Below are 7,358 nucleotides of genomic sequence, written 5' to 3'. Positions count from 1 at the left end.
CTTCTTTCTAAAAGACAAAGACTCTCAGGACAACTACCAAACCCCTTTATATACCTAAAAATCCATTAACAGTGATTTATTAAATACCATGTAAACATCTTATCCATAGGTAAATTTCTAATTATCTTTTAAATGATGTGTGTGTGTGTGTGTTTAAACTTTGCTTGTTTGTTTGTATCAAGATCCAAATAAAAGCCATGCCTAACATTTGATTGACAATGTCTCCTGAATCTCCTTAAATATATAAATCCGCCCCTCAGAGTTTTCACACTCTTGAAATTTGTTTGTTATTGTTGAACAAATTAGGTGACTTTTCCTGTAGAAGTTTCCAGGATTTCATCCCCATGGTATTAGTTGATTGGTTCAGGTTCAATATGTTTGGCAACATTATATTATTGGTGGTGTATTTTTCTTTTCTTAGGATGCTTGGGAAATGAAGACTGCAAAAACCCTTCCCATTTTACCAATTATTCTCACATTAACCTGCCGTGATTTCCAGTAAGCACATGCTGGCGATTTTAGGTCAATCAGACACACTTTGCTTCTCCCTACTTCTCCCATCGAAATTTAGACTAAATGAGTTTTATGTTCCCATAAATACTATGCCCCATCTGCTTAAATTTTGGCATAATGAGGATGCTTTGTTAAACAGTCTTGTTGGAGGTATCCATTGGTTTTAGTTTTGCTCTGTTTTTTCTATATATATTTTTTTGTGTGTGTGGATTCAAGGAGATAAAAAAAAAAAAAAAAAAACAACCTTACATTGTCATTACTTCTATCTTTTCTGAGTTTCTCCATTAGATTTTAAAATTTACCCTTGCATTCTGGCAAAATTAGATATCTCAGTCTCACTTTGTAACTTTCAAAAACTGGGGTCAGCCATTTTTCAAGAAGGTTCTTTATTATTATGTATTATTTATTTATTTATTCTAGGAAGGAGTCATATTAAATACCAAATCTGAGTACTAGTGATGCTCGTGCTACTGGGCCATTTAACTGGATGGAGATAAAAGTTTTTTTTTGTTTTTGTTTTTAATTATTAATTCATAATAGTATTTTCAATTCAATTTTAACAATACACTGATTTCACTTATTTTTTTACTTTGTATTTGTATTTATTTGCCCTTATTTTGAGATATCTTGAGTCTTAATAACATTAACGTAATTATTGCTTTGACTTATCACACACTTTGTGCTGTGTTAAATAAAATTATTTTACAATTGAAAAGCAAACCAGACATAAAGTGTTTGATATTCGGAAGTCGTGGGACTAAACCAAAGGCCATTTGTCTGACAGGGCAGAACTGATGCTGTCACTAGAGGATGCTGTATGACTAGGGAACAGACTAATAATTTGTCAAGAAGGTGAGAGGGATGACATTTAATGATAAATGTTCTCAAATATGCCTGCACAAAAAGTGACCAATTTACATTCTTACTCTTGTCTGAGAATTTGCATTGAACTGTACCTGTTACAAAGATTGACTTTTTATCAGAAAGTATTTCATACACTTTTGACATCAAAATAATACAATTGTTGTATAATATTTGGAAAACATAAATAAGCAAAAATAAGTAAATAAAAATTGCTACAATCTCACAAATCTCTCATAAACCCTGTTATATGAGTGGCATTGTGTGTTATATAGGTGTAAATAGAGATAAAGATAGATATTTAAGTGTTTTTCCCCACGACATTATACAGTTTGTGAGCTTTATTTGCTGAAATATTTGTAAACCTTATTTTAGTATATGAATAGTTTGGGCATAACTTGATTAAATTAACCATCCCACTATTATTGAACAATTACACTGTTTCTACTCTTTCACTATTGCAACTACTATTTTGAATAATATTAGTAAAAGTGTTTTTTAAAAAACATATCTGATTATAGAACTGATAAGTGATATTGAAATACTGATGCTTTGGGTATGTACTATGACAGAGACTGCTAATTGTCTATCCAATTTAATTCTCTCTTACTAATTATCCTATGAGTTTGTGTCTGGCTCCATGCCCTTGCCTGTAGACTGGCATGTGGTACATAGCTCGGGTAGTAAGACCTAACTGAAGATGGGCCTATGGAAAAGTTCTGTTAAATGAACGCTGACCTTCTTGGCATTGTTCCCTTTTGCTTTTAGCATCGGAATGTGACAAAATGTCACAGGGCTGGAGTTTGAGCAACTGCATATGGGAAATAAACAACAGTCTAGGAATAGCTGGACGTACATGCACACAAAGAAAGTATGGAACAGAGAGAGAGAGAGAATGAGAATGTGTCCTTATGGAGCTGCCATACTAACCCTGGATTTTCCATCTCCAGCTTTCTCATTATGTGAGAAAATAAAATACCTAAATTGTTTAAGTCCCTACCACTTTAGCTTTTGCTATGGACAATTTAATTCCTAATTGAGCAACAGGCAACTGCCTTCACAAAAGGTTACATTCCTACCAGATGCATATTAAATAGCCCATTTCACTGTGTTCTTACTACCACTGGGTATCTTGTATTTTAACAATTTTTTTTTTTTTTGTAATTTAATAGGTAACAATAAGTTTTTATTTAAAATTTTATTTATTTGATTACTACAGAGATTGCATTTTTAAAACATAATTATTGATCATTTGTATTTCTTTTTCTGAAAATTACGTGTCCTTTTACCTGTTTTTCTACTCAGATATTTGCTTAATTTACAAAGGTAAATTGAAAGTATTAACCTTTGATCTTTCATATATGCTGTATTTTCTATTTTATCCTTTATTACTTATTGATTATTTCAATTACCTTGCAATTTTTATTTTTGTGCAAATGTATTACTTTTTTTTCTCTCATTGTTATGTCTGTTAGTGCTTCAATGTGTAGAAAATCCTTGAAGCCTTTCTGTCCCCAAATTATATCCTGACCTTTCTTTCCAGTTGTGTTTTAATTCCATAGTATTTCATTTAAATCTTTAATTTAGCTGAATCCATTTTCACCTAAGGAAAATATCCAGCTCAATCTTTTTTCATATGGGGAACTATTTATCTCCATATCATTTATCCAAATAATTTATTTTCCCTTTGTCTTGAATTATTTTATGTGTTATTTTCTTTTTGTTTGATCAGTAAAATAATAATATTGTGGATGTCTATTATATACTAGAATTGCTCCAAAAAGAGTGATGAAACAAACATTCTATCCAGAACGACTTAACAGTTTATTTTAGAAATGGGCAAATAGTTTATTTCAGTAAGATGCAATCAAAACTGGCAGAAGGGACCATCTCTGGGTCCTTTTTTCTTTCTGTTCCTGGATGGGGTTGCATGTTAAAACAATCTTTCAAACATTTCATTGTCTAGATTATATCAGAAAATGTGTACCTATCAGCCCACCAGCCAGTGGGCACACTACGCTTGTTATGTGTGATAGTACTGGTTGAATTATGAAGGCTGTGCTCTCCACTATGACCTGCCTCCATGAAGATTTCGTCCTCTTGCTTGTGAATGTTTACCCAGCTCAGCTTATGGTTCCAGAATGCAGGGTGTCCTACTGTCTCCTGGAGCCCTCTATAGCATTCATCCCCAGGCCACTAATTTAGCTAGGTCACCCTGTAGAGACACTCACAATACAGAAACACCTGCATCAAGTCACCAGCAGGAACTGCCTTGGGAGGAACGATGTTTCACAGAGAAGGAGCATAACCATGCCATCAAAAGACTCTACAGGCTCAGATTTTTCAAGCAAAATACAGAACCTGTCAATCTGTCAGAAATCCAGCGTGAAATGAGTCTATATGAAGCCAAATCATAGTGTCACTGTCAGAGGAGAACTCTACTGTCCTCATTCTTTTACTCAAAAAAAAAAAACACAAATGTTAACGTTTCTGTACTATTGCTTTATTTCTTGACTCCAATGGCAACAGTGTTTTCTCTTATGATCGAATGAAGTCAAAACTATATTTTCTGGTTTGTTTGGTTTTATCTTTACCTCTGGAACCAAGTGGGCTATCATTTTGTGAGCTATAACTTGAAGACAGAGTAATATCACTATAGTTACCCTTTGTAAAAAGTAGTTTTAAGCAATGATTGAAGGATCAGGGTAAGTTGGGAAAGATTTTCATGTTGAGTCTCAAATTAAATAAATAAATAAATAAACTTAAATAGAAGGATTACAAAATGTTAGCAGTTCTGAATCCCCAAACTCTCTGGAGCAGGTTTCAGAGGAGTACGTATTTCTCATAGCACATCACAATCATTTTTACCTGGTGTTTGGTCCTGAGCACTTAGAAATTCACTATTTGTAAAATTTAATGAACAGAAACTTCATTTAAAAATGGAATTAGAGCCTTTTCACGAAGATGGCATGAAAAGCGAAGAAGGAAGTCTCTGCCCTTCCCAAAGCCGAAGCCAAATCAAAGGCTTTGAAGGCAAAGAAAGCAGTCCTGAAAGGCGTCCACAGCCACACACAAAAAAAAAAAAAAAAAAAAAAAGGAAGATCCAGACGTCACCCACCTTCCAAGAGGCCGAAGACACTGTGGCTCCCAAGGCAGCCTAAATATCCTTGGAAGAGCACCCCCAGGAGAAACAAGCCTGACCACTCTGCCATCACCAAGTTCCCCTGACTACCCTTTCATCCATAAAGAAGATGGAAGACAACAATACACTGTGTTCATTGTGAATGTCAAGGCCAACAAGCACCAGATCCAAAAGGCTGTGAAGAAGCTCTGTGACATTGACGTGGCCCAGGTCAACACCCTGATCAGGCCTGATGGAGAAAAGAAGGCATATGTTCGACTGACTCCCGACTATGATGCTTTGGATGTTGCCAACAAAATTGGGATCATCTAAACTGAGTCCAGCTGGCTAATTCTAAATACAAAAGTTTTTCACTATATATTTGTTTCTTTATGTTGATTTCTGGTTGTGCTGGGGAGGGAGGCCATACTGTGGTACATACTTGTACACAATAAATAACAGGGTTATGGGGGAAAAAATGGAATTAGAAAGCTAGAAAAGAACACTCACACAGGTATCACTCAACACACACTACTGACCCAACAGGAAGAGAAGTACCTTGCATCTCAAACAGGAAGTGATACTACTTGACTACCTCAGCAGGAGGAAGATAAGATTCCTTCTTGCCCAGTAACAGCTCATCCACTAGCAGACTGCCATAACTCAGCCCATGAAAAGTCACTCTAGGGCCGGCCCAGTTGCTCAGGCGGTTGGAGCTCCGTGCTCCTAATGCTGAGATCCCCGGTTCGATTTCCACATGGGCCAGTGGGCTCTCAACTACAAGGTTGCTAGTTCGATTCCTCGACTCCCGCAAGGGATGGTGGGCTGCGCCCCCTGCAACTAACAACTGGCAACTGGACCTGGAGCTGAGTTGCGACCTCCACAATTAAGATTAAAAGAACAACAACATGACTTGAAAAAAGTCCTGGAAATACACACCGTTCCCCAATAAAATCTTAAAAAAAAAAAAAAAAAAAAAAGTCATTCTACTTACTCTACTTCAGAATTTCAGTTTCCTTCCATGGACTCCTTGTTTCCAAAAGCCCCTGCCAAGTCCGTAAAATAGTGTTTTTCCCTTTGTTTCTCTGGTGCATGTGGTTCATGATTAGACCACATGTTATTCCCAAATAAACCCATTTTGCTGAAGAAATATATGTGGCTATTTATTTGTTTAAAGTCAACAATTCTGATGCCAGGTTGAGTACACACAGGCCAAGAGTGTTCTCTTCTGCTTTTCCACATTCGAGGCTGAGCAAGTGTATGGTACATGGGGCTATGCTTCCCTGAGTGTAAGCCATATTCAAATTGTGACTCTCAGGGCCTCAAAATGCTCAAAACTACAGGGAGAACAGAAATACAAAATCAAGGGGGATGGGAGTGTTTGCCAATAATTTTGATTCTTTTACATTCCTCCCACTAAAAAAGAAATTCCTTAACATTATGACCCAGGTGTCTATTATTAATAGTTGTACCACTTAATGGCTCCAACAAAGATGTACACATACATTTGAGCATATGAGAGACAATGATGGGGGGAGCCTCAGGCACCACTGCATGTGGGTGGGGTTGAGACTGACAAAACATCCAGAAAAATGAAGGAGATGATAGATAGATAGATAGATAGATAGATAGATAGATAGATAGATAGATGATAGACAGATTCATCCAGGACTTGAGACTTAATTAAGCTGGGACTGTGGGTCTTGTCCCCCAATTTTGTGTTATACAAGAGTTAAAAGGGAACAGAATTTCAATGGAAAATAATTTTATTTTAAGATTTCTCTGTGTGTGTGTGTGTGTGTGTGTGTGTGTGTGTGTGTGTTAGCCAACATTCTTTTGATGAATTTGTTGAATGGTTAATATTTAGATGTAATAATAGAGAATTTTCTAAGAGGTTTCTGAGATTGGCAGGATTTGACATTTTCTAAGTGTGTCTGTACTATCACCACTTTTTGGATGCTAAAAAATACTGCACGATTAATCTACATCACAGATGTTACATCTCTCCCTGGATGCTAGTCTTATAAAGAGATTATAGTGGTGCTCCTGTGATAGTAAAGTCACATTTTTGTTTTCACTTTTCTCTTTTAAATTTAGTGATTCAAATAATCTAAAGTGTTATCTACTAAGAGGTTCTTTGTATGAATGAGAGATTTTAAGACTTCACATATATATGACAGCACATGTTTATTTGGTAATTAACATCTATTTCGGTATAACCCTTGCATGAGAAAAAAAATTGTTAATAATTTCTTCTACCAGAATTCAGATAGCACCATGGTAGTTTGTTTTCTAATCTTACCGTTAGACAATAGTGTCTAAGAGCAATTTCCCACTTCTCTTACTTGGTTCATTCATTCATTCATTCATTCATTCAACAAATTCATTCATTCAAATTGATTCATTTAACAGGAAGCTGTACCCCTCCTACCCTCCCATCTCACGTCTAGTTCATGCACCCCTTCCTCTGTTGTCCAAATGTGCTTTGTCTTAACCACCATGGAGGATATAGAAGCCTTAACAGAGACCTGGGATTCATGGGTACAGTGGCCAACCCAAGAGCTGACACCAGGATAAGATGAATGAATAAAGTCTGAATATCTCACAGGTGGTGCTAAAATAATATTTCCTTTCCCCTGCCTCATTTTGAATGTGGCCCTGTTCTTTGCCTCTGCATTGGTCACTAATTCCTTCCCCTACACTTTTCTAATATTTGAAGGTAGAAAAATAACCTCTCAATTGCAGGTTTCAGTCCTTGTTTCTGGTAGTATTCACAAGGGATATAAGAAAGCATAGTTCCAGAGCATTCTGTCTCTGCAACACCCAAGTTTTGCTGTTACTTATGCCATTTAGTGTCTGCCTT

General features: G+C 36.2%; 1 pseudogene; it reads left to right on the top strand.

Moving 5' to 3' along the window:
- Positions 1–4,338: 4,338 nt before the first annotated feature.
- LOC141567253 (large ribosomal subunit protein uL23 pseudogene) lies at positions 4,339–4,828 on the top strand (annotated as a pseudogene).
- Positions 4,829–7,358: the final 2,530 nt, after the last annotated feature.

The sequence above is a fragment of the Rhinolophus sinicus genome, chromosome 17 (genome assembly GCF_057876585.1).
Source record: "Rhinolophus sinicus isolate RSI-liver-muscle chromosome 17, RSI-T2T, whole genome shotgun sequence".
NCBI classification, from domain to species: domain Eukaryota; kingdom Metazoa; phylum Chordata; class Mammalia; order Chiroptera; family Rhinolophidae; genus Rhinolophus; species Rhinolophus sinicus.
The sequence above is the reverse complement of the archived record's forward strand: the minus strand, read 5'-3'. Positions and strand labels throughout refer to the sequence as shown.